General features: G+C 45.3%; 1 protein-coding gene across 1 annotated transcript in view; it reads right to left on the bottom strand.

The window, feature by feature from the left end:
• Positions 1-18,043, bottom strand: part of LOC110520763 (carboxypeptidase Q) — a 61,827-nt gene that overhangs the window by 37,435 nt on the left and 6,349 nt on the right. The window lies entirely within an intron of this gene.

Below are 18,043 nucleotides of genomic sequence, written 5' to 3'. Positions count from 1 at the left end.
GGCATATTATTTTTTATGCTATATCGTATCGACAATATTATTTTTGCTCTAATTGGCAGTAACTGCACCAAAAGCTCATTTTTCCTTCATAGCTTGTTCTCCATCTTCTTTTTAAACTAGGGAGGCAATTTGTTTTCAGATATTTTATTTTCATGACTGATCAAAACTTGTTTTCTCATGGCTCTCCCTTATCCCTCTGCAGCAGACATACAGTATGGTGAGCAATATGTCTGGAACATCGAATCACAATAAAATCACAGTATCGAATCGCAATACATATAGATACGCAACATATATCGTATTCGCACCTAAGTATGATGATAATATCGTATCGTGAGGTCCCTGGCAATTCCCAGCCCTACCTGAGATCACTACTAAGTTACATGGATGATCATTACAAATCATTATAGTGTAGGTCAGACAGAAGTTTGGTTTCAAAGCAAGAATGGTGAACCGGAAAATCCAGGTTTCACCCTTGGTTCTCTTGGACAACAATGTCAGTAGCCAATAGCCACCGAGGGGTCAACAACCAGCAGGATCCTACTAATGATAAAACGTCAGGAGGATGCCAAAGGTGTTAAAACAAAACACACCGTAGCTCCACCTGAATGAGGGCTAGCAGACCTGGGCTCTGTAATACCTTACATACTGGAGAGCAGTACAGGCATTATAGGCCACAGGTTTGGTTTCAAAGGAAGAATGGTGAACCGGACATTCCAAGCTAAAGAATGAAATATGTCACCTGTGGCTGCCTGGGACTACAATGTAGTGTAGCTGCATAGGGGTCAACAGTCAGCATCCTACTCAGTCTGCATCCCAAATTATACCCTATTCCCTACAGTATCTAGTGCACTCCATTTCCCCAGAGCTTTATGGGATATCAAATCAAATGTTATTGGTCACATACACATTTAGCAGACGTTATTGCGGGTGTAGCAAAATGTAGTCAAATGTCTAAGGAGAACATCAAAGGTGTTCACAACATAAACAGAAAGAAACAAAAAAGTCTGATGAAAAAAAATGTATTCACTTCACAATGGTCAGAAGGAAAAATAAGTTTGAGAACAAACTTTTCCAGATGTTGGCTGTCGTCGGTAGACATGGGAGTGTGCCATACAGAGAGGGAGGAGGGGGGCCGAAGGGGGTGAGGAGCCTTTGTGTAGACGCTGAAAATAAACCAAACTACCCCTCATCACTCAGTGTGTGCCATGTGTTAAAAATATCCCCTTCTTCCATGAAGAGGACTTCAAGTCTTCAACCAGTCTCTTGTCCAAGAGACAATACAGGAGTATGCAAAGTCATTGATATGGATTTTGGTGGGAATATACTGTAGACTCACCGATCGTGGCTAAAAAATAACCAGACTGACCTCCAATAGGACATGATTCAACAGCTCCCATCGTTACGCCACTAAATAGTTGAATGAGTTAAATACCAATCAAAAGAAACTTGGCCTGACAGTGTGAGTCCCAAACCCCTCGATGATGATGAGTAAACTAGGATTGGCAGAATGAGTCCCAAACCCCTCGATGATGATGAGTAAACTAGGACTGGCAGAATGAGTCCCAAACCCCTCAATTATGATGAGTAAACTAGGACTGGCAGAATGAGTCCCAAACCCCTCAATTATGACGAGTAAATATGATCCTCTTCAACATTAATAACCTTTACCACTTTGCACTGGTGGTTTTTCCCAAAACTGAACTCCCAAAACTAGAGCCTGAAATCAAATGCATAGGCCTAATATCTTTTCCCTGAAGTACATTTATTAGTTTTTACCAATACCTCAAAGTTGGCTTGGTTACCATGCCAACGGAAGCATGCCGTCAGAAAACCCTTCAGACCAATCATGGAAGCTGATGTATCAGGACCTTCACACACCTAGGTTTAAAGTGTAGGCTAAATCAAAATGGAACACACTTTCTCCTTAGAAAATAGTTTTCATACTCTGACAAATTGAAAAAGAGAAGAGCCTTGAAATCTAAGCTGATGAATTTCCCCAGTGAACTGCCTAAAATATATCTACGATAAATCATATCTACCCCATCGTCTTCTCCATTTGTGAGATATGATGAACTACACACTATTGCCCTCACATCCTGCTGCTACTATTACTGCTGCTACTAGTACTACTACTACTGCTGCCACCACTACTATACTGCTGCTGCTACTACTGCTACTGCCACTTCTCTTACTACTACAACACTGCTGCTACCACTACTACTGCTACTATACGGCTGCTACTACCGCCACTACTATTACAACACTGCTGCTACTACACTGCTTCTACTACCACTACTATACTGCCACTACTATTACTACTACAACACTGCTGCTACTACTACTACTACAACTACACTGCTGCTACTACCACTACTATCGCTACTATACTGCTGCTACTACCACTACTACACTGCTGCTACTACCACTACTATCGCTACTATACTGCTGCTACTACCACTACTACACTGCTGCTACTACCACTACTACACTGCTGCTACTACCACTACTATACTGCTGCTGCTACCACTACTATACTGCTGCTACTACCACTACTATACTGCTGCTACTACCACTACTATACTGCTGCTACAGCCACTACTATACTGCTGCTACTACTACCACTACTACACTGCTACTACCACTACTACACTGCTGCTACCACTACTATACTGCTGCTACTACTACCACTACTATACTGCCACTACTATACTGCTGATACTACCACTACTGCAGCTACTACCACTACTATACTGCTGCTGCTACCACTACTATACTACCACTACTACACTGCTGCTAACACTACTATACTGCTGCTGCTGCTACTACTATACTGCTGCTACTACTACTACTACTATACTGCTGCAACTATCACTACTATACTGCAGCTACTACTGCCACTACTACACTGCTACTACCACTACTATACTGCTGCTACTGCCACTAATATATTGCTTCTGCTGCCGCTACTGCCATTACTATACTGTTGCTACTACCACTACTATACTGCTACTACCACTACTATACTGCTGCTACTACCACTACTACACTGCTGCTACTGCCACTACTATACTGCTGCTACTACCACTACTATACTGCTGCTACTACCGCTACTATACTGCTGCTACTACCACTACTATACTGCTGCTACTACCACTACCATACTGCTACTACCACACTGCTACTACCACTACCATACTGCTACTACCACTACAATACTGCTACTACCACTACTATACTGCTACTACCACTACTATACTGCTACTACCACTACTATACTGCTACTACCACTACTACACTGCTGCTACTGCCACTACTATACTGCTGCTACTACCACTACCATACTGCTGCTACTACCACTACCATACTGCTGCTACTACCACTACTATACTGCTGCTACTACCACTACTATACTGCTGCTACTACCACTACTATACTGCTGCTACTACCACTACTATACTGCTGCTACTACCACTACTATACTGCTGCTACTACCACTACCATACTGCTGCTACTACCGCTACTACCACTACTATACTGCTGCTACTACCGCTACTATACTGCTGCTACTACCACTACTATACTGCTGCTACTACCACTACTATACTGCTGCTACTACCACTACTATACTGCTGCTACTACCACTACTATACTGCTGCTACTACCACTACTATACTGCTGCTACTGCCACTACCATACTGCTGCTACTACCACTACTACTATACTGCTGCTACTACCACTACTACTATACTGCTGCTACTACCACTACTACTATACTGCTGCTACTACCACTACTACTATACTGCTGCTACTACCACTACTACTATACTGCTGCTACTACCACTACTACTATACTGCTGCTACTACCACTACTATACTGCTGCTACTACCACTACTATACTGCTGCTACTACCACTACTATACTGCTGCTACTACCACTACTATACTGCTGCTACTACCACTACTATACTGCTGCTACTACCACTACTATACTGCTGCTGCTGCCACTACTATACTGCTGCTGCTGCCACTACTATACTGCTGCTGCTGCCACTACAATACTGCTGCTGCTGCCACTACTATACTGCTGCTACTACCACTACTGCCACTACTATACTGCCACTACTACACAGCTGCTACTACCACTACTATACTGCTGCTACTACCACTACTATACTGCTGCTACTACCACTACTGCCACTACTATACTGCCACTACTACACAGCTGCTACTACCACTACTATACTGCTGCTACTGCCACTACTATACTGCTGCTACTGCCACTACTATACTGCTGCTACTGCCACTACTATACTGCTGCTACTGCCACTACTATACTGCTGCTACTGCCACTACTATACTGCTGCTACTGCCACTACTATACTGCTGCTACTGCCACTACTACTGCCATTGCTACTATTGCTACTACTGCCGCTATTGCTACTACTGCCGCTATTGCTACTACTGCCATTGAAAACACCCAATCAGTATTTCTACATTTCAGATGAGGAGAAAATAAATGAGTGCCAGAAAAGAGGGAGGAGAAAGAAAAGGTTTTGATAAATGACAGAGTAAATCACCTCCTTGTGCGCAACATATCTTCCAATGTCCGGGAATTAGCCTTGGCTTCCTACATCTAAGAAAATAAGAATCCTGTGACCAGTTTCTTCTTCTGTTTATTCTGTATTATTCAGGAACAGACTAAGGTATAGTTGCTGTGGCAACAGAGAACAAAGGTTACTTGATCCTGAGCACTGTGGGAACTGATGTTCTTTAAGGTTTGTTGGAGCAGAGATGATTTTGATGAAAACATATTCAGGATACCAAGCAGAGAAACTAAGCAAAATTAAACTTAAACAGTCACTCTTCAGGCAACTTTTATCACAGACTCATTTGCCAATATCAGGTAACTTGATATCTAATCTATACAATGAGTCTGGGAATCTGGCTTTATGAACTATATAGGAGTAAGCAAGACAACAGTAGACTATATGACATTTGTAGCAGAAGAGCATCACCTTAAGGCTCGGATAAACCGCTAACATTTGCCAACCCAGAGTACTAAGCAGCTCTGAACAGAATGCTGGCCATAATTTGCAATCCAATACTACATGTAGAATTGCACGAAAATGTCAGCAGTCAGACATCCAGCAGGGGTGGTCCCTAAAACACACCACGCCGAACAGCAGACATCCAGCAGCAGGTGGTCCCTAAAACACACTGCACCGAACAGCAGACAGACATCCAGCAGGTGGTCCCTAAAACACACCGCGCCGAACAGCAGACATCCAGCAGCAGGTGGTCCCTAAAACACACTGCGCCGAACAGCAGACATCCAGCAGGGGTGGTCCCTAAAACACACCACGCCGAACAGCAGACAGACAGCAGCAGGTGGTCCCTAAAACACACCGCGCCGAACAGCAGACATCCAGCAGGAGGTCCCTAAAACACACCGCGCCAAACAGCAGACATCCAGCGGGTGCTCCCTAAAACACACCGCGCCGAACAGCAGACATCCAGCAGGGGTGGTCCCTAAAACACACTGCACCAAACAGCAGACATCCAGCGGGTGGTCCCTAAAACACACCGCGCCGAACAGCAGACATCCAGCAGGTGGTCCCTAAAACACACCGCGCCGAACAGCAGACATCCAGCAGGTGGTCCCTAAAACACACCGCGCCGAACAGCAGACATCCAGCAGGTGGTCCCTAAAACACACCGCACCAAACAGCAGACAGCAGCGGGTGGTCCCTAAAACACACTGCGCCGAAAAGCAGACATCCAGCAGCGGGTGGTCCCTAAAACACACCGCGCCGAACAGCAGACATCCAGCGGGTGGTCCCTAAAACACACCGCGCCGAACAGCAGACATCCAGCAGCGGGTGGTCCCTAAAACACACTGCGCCGAACAGCAGACAGACATCCAGCAGGTGGTCCCTAAAACACACCGCGCCGAACAGCAGACATCCAGCAGCAGGTGGTCCCTAAAACACACAGTGCCAGACAGCAGACATCCAGCAGGTGGTCCCTAAAACACACCGCGCCGAACAGCAGACAGACAGCAGGTGGTCCCTAAAACACACCGCGCCGAACAGCAGACATCCAGCAGGTGGTCCCTAAAACACACCGCGCCAAACAGCAGACATCCAGCGGGTGGTCCCTAAAACACACCGCGCCGAACAGCAGACATCCAGCAGGGGTGGTCCCTAAAACACACTGCACCAAACAGCAGACATCCAGCGGGTGGTCCCTAAAACACACCGCGCCGAACAGCAGACATCCAGCAGGTGGTCCCTAAAACACCCCGCGCCGAACAGCAGACATCCAGCAGGTGGTCCCTAAAACACACCGCGCCGAACAGCAGACATCCAGCAGGTGGTCCCTAAAACACACCGCACCAAACAGCAGACAGCAGCGGGTGGTCCCTAAAACACACCACACCGAACAGCAGACAGACATCCAGCGGGTGGTCCCTAAAACACACTGCGCCGAAAAGCAGACATCCAGCAGCGGGTGGTCCCTAAAACACACCGCGCCGAACAGCAGACATCCAGCGGGTGGTCCCTAAAACACACCGCGCCGAACAGCAGACATCCAGCAGCGGGTGGTCCCTAAAACACACTGCGCCGAACAGCAGACATCCAGCGGGTGGTCCCTAAAACACACCGCGCCGAACAGCAGACAGACATCCAGCGGGTGGTCCCTAAAACACACCGCGCCGAACAGCAGACAGACAGCAGCGGGTGGTCCCTAAAACACACTGCGCCGAACAGCAGACATCCAGCAGGTGGTCCCTAAAACACACCGCGCCGAACAGCAGACAGACAGCAGCGGGTGGTCCCTAAAACACACCACACCGAACAGCAGACAGACATCCAGCGGGTGGTCCCTAAAACACACCGCGCCGAACAGCAGACAGACATCCAGCGGGTGGTCCCTAAAACACACCGCGCCGAACAGCAGACAGACAGCAGCGGGTGGTCCCTAAAACACACCGCGCCGAACAGCAGACATCCAGCGGGTGGTCCCTAAAACACACCACACCGAACAGCAGACAGACATCCAGCGGGTGGTCCCTAAAACACACCGCGCCGAACAGCAGACATCCAGCAGGTGGTCCCTAAAACACACCACACCGAACAGCAGACAGACATCCAGCGGGTGGTCCCTAAAACACACCGCGCCGAACAGCAGACAGACAGCAGCGGGTGGTCCCTAAAACACACCGCGCCGAACAGCAGACATCCAGCGGGTGGTCCCTAAAACACACCGCGCTGAACAGCAGACATCCAGCGGGAGGTCCCTAAAACACACCGCGCCGAACAGCAGATGAATGACAGATCATCATTCGGTGCGTTGTGTGTGTGGTCCTTTAGGGTATTTTAGGGTATTTTTTGGCAGGCAGAGCCCGCCAACAGTTGCAGTCAGAGTAGAGGTGTCTGATGGGGTTAGCAGTGAAAATAATGGGATTCACATACACCTTGTTAAATTGTTCTCGCCCTTCACAGGACCTTTCTCACACAATCTACTTTAGGTATGTTACGCTTCATAGCTACAGTGCATTCGGAAAGTAGTCAAACCCCAAAACTTTTTCCACATTTCGTTACATTACAGCCTTATTCTAAAGTGGATTAAATAAAAAAATGTCTTCATTAATTTACACACAACACCCCATAATGATAACGCAAAAAAATTGTTTTTGAAATGTGTGCATCCTGTTTCCATTGATCATCCTTGATATGTTTCCACAACTTGTCCACCTGTGGTAAATTCAATTGATTGGACATTATTTGGAAAAAACACACAAACCTGTCTATATACGGTTCTACAGTTGACAGTGCATGTCAGAGCAAAAACCAAGCTATGAGGTCGAAGGAATTGTCCCTAGAGCGTCGAGACAGGATTGTGTCGAGGCACAGATCTGGGGAAGGGTACCAAAACATTTCTGCAGCATTGATGGTCCCCAAGAACACAGTGGCCTCCATCATTATTAAATGGAAGAAGTTTGGAACCACCAAGACTCTTGCTAGGGCTGGCCACCCGGCCAAAACTGAGCAATAAGGGGGAGAATGGCCTTGGTCAGTGAGGTGACCAAGAACCCAATGGTCCCTCTGACAGAGCTCTAGAGTTCCTCTGTGGAGATGGTTGTCCTTCTGGAACAATCTCTACAGCACTTCACCAATCAGGCCTTTATGGTAGAGTGGTCAGACGGAAGCCACTCCAGTAAAAGGTACGACAGCCCGCTTGGAGTTTGCCAAAAGGCACCTAAAGGACTCTGACTTTCTGTAACACATTTCGCAATGCTTTGATGAGAACAAACCAGAGGTTCACAAGGAATACGTGAGTGGGAGTTGAGCCTGTGAAGTACATTATGGGGTCACACTAGTACTTCACTTCCAGTTTAATACTTCAATAGCACTAATGAGAAGAAGGCAGGGGTTTTAATCACTACTAGAACGTCTCTGCCATGGTTCAACATCCAGTACTCCAGATGGTGCATGGTTCAGGTAGTACGAGCAGTGAGGGCTATTAGCCTAACTATTCCTAATAGATTCAAATGATTTGGACAGACAGCCCACCTCTTGTTCAGCACAACAACATGGCCTGATCATCTCAGTTGAGCCATAAATTAGCTTCTATTAGTTGTTTAGTGTAAAACAGACCTGCAAGCCAAGTCATTACAGTGCTTGAGGACTGCTGCTGCAACCAAAACTATTTCAAAGTTGAACACAGCTTGGTTAAAGAGGCACTATGGAAATGTAGTTTCCAGTTGCAAACGCTATGCTTTTAGGTCATGATGTTGACAGGAGTTTCCCTTTGTCCAATAAGATAAAAGGAAAAAGTTCCATAGAGGCCTCTTTAATGTTGGTAACTCTAGAGAACGATTGCTTTCTAATATTGTTTGCAACTATACTGGTCTATTGACAAGACGTTGGCATGTCATGTGACTGGAAGGGTACATAAATACTCCCCCAGACAGAGACACAGGCTCACTTATGATAAGCCCTGTCATTTCCTGGAACAGAGCAGGAGTTTCGCCAATTATAAACTAGCAGTATGTATTGTACACCACATGGAACTACAGCACTGTACAACATTCCACGCTTCCAAAAATCAATAAATCACATCACACCCTGCCCTTCTGGCCAAATCAAATACATGTGTATTTGTGACATGCTCCGGATACAACAGGTGTAGATCCGCCATCAAATGCTTACTTACAAGCTTTTCCCCAAAATGCAGAGGTAAAAAGATGTGCGAATAAAAATAGAAAACAGTAATGCAATAAATAACTATAAGGAGGCTGTATACAAATAGTACCAGTACTGAGTCAATGTGCAGGGGTACCACGTAGTACAGGTAATATGTACATGTAGGCAGGGGTGACTAGGCAATCGGGATAGATAAGAAACAGTAGCGCATGTGGAGAGTGTGTGACAACTACAAACAGAGAATAATGTTTAAGGTTAAATAAACAACTACAAACAGAGCTAGATAAGAATGTTTCAGGTTAAATAAATAGGTTAAAATAGATAGTATCTACACAGTAAAACAGGAGATTTCACAGTCTCCTTCTCTTGCCCTCTGATAATACAATTTTTTAATAAGAAAACACGGAGACTAAAAGTTGACAGACCTTGAACAAATTACTACAATTCATTACAGATGCATTCTCTTTCCAATATTAGCTTTAGGCTCTGAAATAAAATACTGAGGTTAGATCTAGGTTTCCATCTCCATCCTTATCTATTTGTAGCAATGTGATTTACATTATGTTTGGTAAGCATTTTATTTGTTGTGGCCCCCAGGAACTGACAGCCAGTGAATACGATTTCCCCCCCACAGTAGTGATGCAGCTGCACAGTGTGTCGGTTTGACGTTGGGCATCTGCAGCCTGCTGATGGGTGACAGCCCAACACACACAGGCAGGGCACATCATGGAGACAATGGAGAGACACATCATGGAGACAATGGAGAGACATCATGGAGAGACACATCATGGAGACAATGGAGAGACACATCATGGAGACAATGGAGAGACACATCATGGAGACAATGGAGAGACATCATGGAGAGACACATCATGGAGACAATGGAGAGACATCATGGAGACACACATCATGGGCTCCATTTTTATTCTACAACAAATGCTTTTCCATTTCCCCACATTCATACCACGTGGTACCCAACTTTACAGCAGTGTTGGATGGAAATTGCACACTACAATGTAAAGCACTGGGACTAAAGAGAAGCTCTACATGCAATCCATGATCATGTAGAAGTTCTATTACAGCCTTGATGTGTCATGACTCGTGGCTCCTCAACTAAGTGGTCAGAGGCCTATTTATTCAAGCTCTGACTGCATTATTGGCACAAGAAGAAATTGAGCTGAAGGGAACCATAAAGAGACATTTTGATGTTAGTCATCTGTGTCTGAAACCAGATCCTGGACCTCGAGACAAAATGATTCAGGAAATGAGGTCAACAATCCCACCAGTTTCATTTCCTGTGAATATGCTGAGTGACTTCTCCACAGATAAGTGCAGCAGTTGTTTTCACAGTAATGTGTATGGCTCTGGTCCTGTATAACCTTGTGATTGCACTGCTTTAATTCACAATATTGAGATGTCATAATAAAACGTGCCATTTTAAAGCAGAGTCGAGGATGCTGAGCTAGGCTTTCTGTAGTGGGCTACTCAACACATCACAGCTGCTACTCTTTGTAGGTCGATGTTTTGGGGTGTGAATTTAACACACCGGTCTTCAGTGTTGGAGCTGAGGAAACATTAGGCAAGACATAAAAAATTAAAATAAAAATCTAAAGATACTCATTTGCATACAAGGCGCATATCTCATACTTAATCTACAGTACATGTCTTTTCTGCCCAGAACCATGTTTCTAAAGTTATGTAGGTGCTGTACATCACCCTTGTATGGTTTTCTGGATGATTCAGTGCCATTACTAAGTGAACACCGACTGGCTCTGAAAAAGGCATTCGGTCCGATACTAGAGGAATCTAAATCACAGCTCAGTCCAAGAGTCTAGCACATATTACTATTTATTATGAACCTCCAAATGCCTTGACAAGGAATTTATACACCAATTCATCATACCACAAGGAAACAGGCAGCACTTGCTTTTATCACTTTTTTACAGCAACAGTTGATAGATGTGACCACTGTGTCATTGTCTACAGAGAATGGTAGCCAATAGGCTGACTGATAATTGAAGAGGCTCTTCTTGACCCCATTCAGGAAATTGCCAGGCTGAATCCCAAATAGCACTCTATACACCAAATAGTGCACTACTTTTGACCAGATCCCCATTGGTCCTGGACAAAAGTAGTGCACTAGAAAAGGGAATAGGGTGCCATTTGTGACACAGACCCAGCCCCAAGGTTATGTTTGCTCATAAAAAAATGTTCCCTGGAGTTACGCAAAACACATTCCATGGACCTGACTAGGCCATCACGTGACTGATGATATGCAGAGAGAGAAGAGTATAAACTATGGTTTCCCCCAGCTGGCTCTGACTCATAAATCAGCAGCCAGCAACAACCTCAGCTAAACCCACCCATGGGGTTTACACCCTCAGCTAAACCCACCCATGGGGTTTACACCCTCAGCTAAACCCACCCATGGGGTTTACACCCTCAGCTAAACCCACCCATGGGGTTTACACCCTCAGATAAACCCACCCATTGGGTTTACAACCTCAGCTAAACCCACCCATGGGGTTTACACCCTCAGCTAAACCCACCCATTGGGTTTACACCCTCAGCTAAACCCACCCATTGGGTTTACAACCTCAGCTAAACCCACCCATGGGGTTTACAACCACTTTCTACTGTAAGAAAGACATCAATGTTTAAAACCAGAGAACCGGGCCTCGGTTCAAGACCCAGTCGTCCAACACATGATGCACCTAAATAGGCTTGAAGGACAAGAGAGGATGGTGATGCTGAGGGGCTTTACTGCGTCTGGGCTCAGCAGCCATGAAGATGGAGAAATAAAATGGCAGTATGCACAGTGGGAAACCACCCCTCTCTGCGGCTCACTGAAACCACCCCTCTCTGCGGCTCACTGAAACCACCCCTCTCTGCGGCTCACTGAAACCACCCCTCTCTGCGGCTCACTGAAACCACCCCTCTCTGCGGCTCACTGAAACCACCCCTCTCTGCGGCTCACTGAAACCACCCCTCTCTGCGGCTCACTGAAACCACCCCTCTCTGCGGCTCACTGAAACCACCCCTCTCTGCGGCTCACTGAAAACACCCCTCTCTGCGGCTCATTGATCAAGATGAGCGAGTGGCGTACCTCTGCTCTGTGTGGCTGGGACACGCAGGCTCCGGCCCAAATTACACCCCATTTCTGTATGTATTGCACTACTTTAGACCAGGGCACATAGGTAGTACACTACATAGGGATTATGAGGCCATTAAGGAGGGAGACTCACTCTCAAGAACAGAACAAACCCCGGATGGCAGCAGCGAGGGACAGATCTACAGTTACTAGGATGTCTAGGAGAGGAGGGATACAACAGGCAGGTAGAAAGCACCCCCAGGGTCAAAATAGAAAAATGTGCTTTTTCAAATACTTTGAGGATTTGATGGAGCATGCAATGAATAGTGTCAGATGGGCAGGGTTTGACCTTTTGGGACAAGTCCCTAGAATCCATAAACACCCTCCAAGGAGGCATGGTCTGTCCTTTCTGAAAGACAAGTGGCCTCTCGATTATCACTAGTTGTGCTAATATTTAGCCGTTTCTAGTAAGCTATCAAGGCTATTATTAATAGGCAGAGGCTGTTCAACACAGTGGAGTTAACGAGGGGTTATGGCAGCTGTTCAACACAGTGGAGTTAACGAGGGGTTATGACAGGGCAGAGGCTGTTCGACACAGTGGAGTTAACGAGTGGTTATGACAGCTGTTCAACACAGTGGAGTTAACGAGTGGTTATGACAGCTGTTCAACACAGTGGAGTTAATGAGGGGTTATGGACAGGGCAGAGGCTATTCAACACAGTGGAGTTAATGACAGGTTATGACAGGACAGAGGCTGTTCAACACAGTGGAGTTAATGAGGGTTTATGACAGGACAGAGGCTATTCAAAACAGTGGAGTTAACGAGGGGTTATGGCAGCTGTTCAACACAGTGGACTTAATGACAGGTTATGACAGGGCAGAGGCTATTCAACACAGTGGAGTTAACAAGGGTTTATGACAGGGCAGAGGCTGTTCAACACAGTGGAGTTAATGAGGGGTTATGACAGGGCAGAGGCTGTTCAACACAGTGGAGTTAATGACAGGTTATGACAGGGCGAGTCCCAGAGGACAGTAGCCTACCAAAGAAATGGAATCATTAGAATGGACATAGAACCTCTTCCCTTTCTAGTGATTCCATTTCTATGTAGCCTAGCCAACAAACGGCGGTACCCTCCCTACTATTATCTCTACTACAGGTCCCATACAGTGTGCCACAGCCAACTACTTCTTTTAGAGAAAAAAAATCATTACGTGACAAATAATACCTGGTATTCTGTTAATGTAGCACTTTGGGCCATATAGGGAAAGTGGATCTAGATTTAATAAAATATAGCCTATGCATGATATGTCTTGTTACGTAATTACATTAGGCCAACATGTATATGGAATAATGATATATTCTCAGCAAAGAGAACAGCTAAATGTCTAAATGTAAAGCTTTAATTTAGCTGTCAGTGAGAAGATAATTGCCTTGACATATCCTGGTAATTGTACTGTAGTCTGAATGTGGTGCCAGTCAAACTACTGCTGCCTCTGAGGAGAGAGCAGTCGAGGATCGATTTGTTCTACTGGGACAAAAGAGTCTGTGAAACGCCTGAGTGACAGATGACATCACAACACAGACCATTCTGAAGGCCATTTTGTCAGAAGACAAATGACTAAGCAAGTGAATAGCAGGGCTGGGATCAATTGAAAATTCAGAAAGTGATTTTAATTTAAAATTCAAAAATTGAGAAAAAAAATGGAAATAGCTTCTACTCCTCAGTTTATTGAGAAGTCATTGAAAATAAATGCAGTTTTTCACATATTTAATTGTTATTCAAGTTAACTTCCTGAATCCAAAAAGGTTACATAAAGTGGGAATAGAGAGGACAACAACTTCTAGTCCCAGCCATACCCTGCATACAGCACTGTAGCCTCCACATCAGGACATATGAATGAGGCATGTTTATAGCCTACAGTTAGCAACACTGCATAAAACATTTTAGCAAAGGGGAGCTATTCACATTATGGATGGCGTGTGTCTGTGGGGCGAGGAGCCAACTAGGAGCAGACCAAGTGCAGGAGTGGTCACTGAACCTAAGCACAGACGTGGCAGGTCTTCAGAACAAAGGACCAAGCTCATTCTGTGACCTATTATGCTTAGACGTAACCTCAACTAAATTGACCACAATAACCAAAACGGGGGAAAAAATGATTTTATAAGACAGCCTTAAAAAAACACATACATTGTTTTTATTTTTAAACAGAATGGAGCTTTGCAGTCTGACAGAATCTCTCCATTTAGTTATTGTTTTAGCTCTGGCTTTTCCCTCTGCTTTTAAACTTTCTCTCTGTGAAATCCCGCTGACACGGCCACATTTGCTTTATTTGTTAGAAATTTAAAAGCATCTCTAAAGCATTGGATATAACGCAGAATCTGACTGCCCTTGAGTGTCTATAGGAGGGGAGTTAAGCTCAGTCCCATTTAGCATCAACCACTAAAGAGAATACAGGGTTCTTGGTGTGTAGGGTTGAGAGAGAGAGCAGGGCTGCGATCAGAGCAGTGTTCAGCGGGGAGACATTTGTATGGAATAGGGAGTTACTACCTGAACAGATTTGAGGAACCGGGGGGGGGGGGGGGGGTCTGGGTCTGGAAGGGAGAGCCTGGAAGCAGGAAAAAGGAGGGAGGAGGGAGAGGCTTTAGTGTAGTCTGTGTGTGGCATTGTAATGGGCATCACGCATCATTACAGCACAGCCACTCCTCTGACCCAGAAACCCTTGCTTCAAAGACTCCAGAGAAAATGGACAACAGATAACTAGCTCAAAAAACAAAAACAACAGCCTGTCTGAGAAAAGTCAAACTGAAGGAACAAAAGTTAAGTCACGTACTTCTATTACTGATAAGACTCAGTAAGGTGAACGTATCTTATGAGTTACAATTTGATTGCTTTAAACTGTCATTGGCCTTTACTTGTCCTTCTGCAAAGTGCTTCTGGCAGAAGGAGATGAATGGCGAGTATGGGGATTCAGTAGCCATCTCCTCAGGGTATACCTGAAACTTATCTGTGATAGCCTGACACTTGTAGACGAGTCGTGCCTGCAGCCGACTGCCTAGCTCTCCCCTCGAGCCAAGGAAGGTATATCCACAGGGCTTCTGGCTCTGCTCTGGGTTTAGCTAGCTAGAGCTGATAACTCTGCCAGATTAAACATGGCAGTGGAGTCGGTAGAGACTGCGGAGGAGGAGAACGTCCTTCTGCCCTCTGTAATTACAGCAGACGAAGGAAGGCGTCCGTCTGTCACATCACACGTCTGTGGGACGTGAGTAGTGGAACAATGAGGGAAGGAACATCCTCAGTGGGGCGGCAGGGTAGCCTAGTGGTTAGAGCGTTGGACTAGTAACCGGAAGGTTGCGAGTTCAAACCCCCGAGCTGACAAGGTACAAATCTGTCGTTCTGCCCCTGAACAGGCAGTTAACCCACTGTTCCCAGGCCGTCATTGAAAATAAGAATTTGTTCTTAACTGACTTGCCTGGTTAAATAAAGGTAAAAAAAAAAAAAAAAAAAAAAAAAAGTCCTCACCATCACTATCAGCACCTGGCCTGGCTGTGACACAGTGAAAAGTCAGACTGAATCCTTCTTTAACCTTGTAAAGACCCATGTAGACTAGCTACCTCAGTAACACATTTTACTGACATGTGGGCTCAAATAAGTCAAGTGGACCAGACAAGTGTGGTTGAAGTGCGTGAGGGTCTGCACATGCATTAGGCATGGGTAAAAGTTATGTTATACAGGCCTCAGATTTTCCTGGAATAAAGTCAAAGCCTACAATTCCCTTACATATGTCTCCATTATAAAGCCCTCCACTGCAATACCATTGGAGCCCAAGATCTGTACTAGCCCTTCCTGCATATTCTAGGTTATATCCATATAGGGAACTATCAAACAGACTGTTGATGATGGAACAGACCAAATCACAGTCAACAGCTAAGTTCACACAGGTTATGCAACTTACACTACAGGACAGAATGGGAACGTTCTCCCAAACCAAAGCAAATATATGTTGGAGGACAGTGTCTCTCCCTCCCTACCATAGACAGTTTATATTCCTCTTCATCGGGAGAGGAGACGCTACATAAGACCTTTTGAGGGCTCCACCTCGACAACACTCATCTAAGCTTCCATGTAAACTACATAAGACCTTTTGAGGGCTCCACCTCGACAACGCTCATCTAAGCTTCCATGTAAACTACATAAGACCTTTTGAGGGCTCCACCTCGACAACGCTCATCTAAGCTTCCATGTAAACTACATAAGACCTTTTGAGGGCTCCACCTCGACAACACTCATCTAAGCTTCCATGTAAACTACAGTGCCTTGCGAAAGTATTCGGCCCCCTTGAACTTTGCGACCTTTTGCCACATTTCAGGCTTCAAACATAAAGATGTAAAACTGTATTTTTTTTGTGAAGAATCAACAACAAGTGGGACACAATCATGAAGTGGAACGACATTTATTGGATATTTCAAACTTTTTTAACAAATCAAAAACTGAAAAATTGGGCGTGCAAAATTAGCTGATTCTTCACAAAAAAATACAGTTTTATATCTTTATGTTTGAAGCCTGAAATGTGGCAAAAGGTCGCAAAGTTCAAGGGGGCCGAATACTTTCGCAAGGCACTGTACATAAGATGACTTGAGAAGTCAATGTTAAGACCTCTTTTTACCCACTCAGTGGTTAGAGTGTCCACCCTGAGATTAGAAGGTTGGGAGTTCCATCCCCCACCGAGTCATATCAAAGACTGGGACCCAATGCATCTCTGCTTGGCACTCAGCATTAAGGAGATAGATTGGTGGTCCGGCCCTGCACTAGACAAGTGCCCTGTCCAGGAAGTGTACTGGTACATCAAGCTGCCTCACTACAGAAACAGGAGATAGACTAGTGTCCTGTCCAGGAAGTGTACTGGTACATCAAGCTGCCTCACTACAGAAACAGGAGCTAGACTAGTGTCCTGTCCAGGAAGTGTTCTGGTACATCAAGCTGCCTCACTACAGAAACAGGAGATAGACTAGTGTCCTGTCCAGGAAGTGTACTGGTACATAAAGCTGCCTCACTACAGAAACAGGAGATAGGCTCCTGCTCCTATGAGCCGTTACTCAAAAGCCAAGGCTCATGCAAGGCTACTTACTTATTAGGCAATGTAGGTCAGAACTCTGAATTGTTTTAAGAGAACAGAACGGTCTCTTCTTTAGAATCTCTTTTTGATGACATCAATTACCAAGTAGCACATGATTGGAGTGCTCCTCCCTGCCTCATGACTGGATGACTCGGAGTCAGGACAGGACACAGCCAGTCACTCACACTGCTGTGCTAACGCATCATTGACATCTGACACACAGCAGCTAAAGACAGTAAAAAAACACTCACACTCAGTGTACTGCCACTGTGACTCATACTAAGATTAATGTCACAATGTTTCAATCAATTAACCTGGTACTGGAATGCTTGGCATAGGGACTTTCCAGAGAAAAATAAAAGCTGTTTTTGCGGTCACTAAATGAGTCACCTTCCATACCGAGGTGATATCTTCTTCAGAACTGAATGACTCATCAGCACAAGCCCTGTAATAGAGAGGAGAACAGAGACAATACCGTTTCCCCCATGTAGCCAAGTGTTCTTTTGGCCTAGTCAAAGTTCAGAATAATAGGAAGTGAGGTTTATGACACAGAATGACGTTCCATAGTGTCAGTGTTTCCTAGGGATCCCAGTTGTGTTTTTCCTCTGTAGAGATGACAACCCAG

Source organism: Oncorhynchus mykiss, chromosome 2 (genome assembly GCF_057628025.1).
Source record: "Oncorhynchus mykiss isolate SJ-2025 chromosome 2, ASM5762802v1, whole genome shotgun sequence".
NCBI classification, from domain to species: Eukaryota; Metazoa; Chordata; class Actinopteri; order Salmoniformes; family Salmonidae; genus Oncorhynchus; species Oncorhynchus mykiss.
Note: the sequence above shows the minus strand (reverse complement) of the source record. Positions and strands in the feature narration are given on the sequence as shown.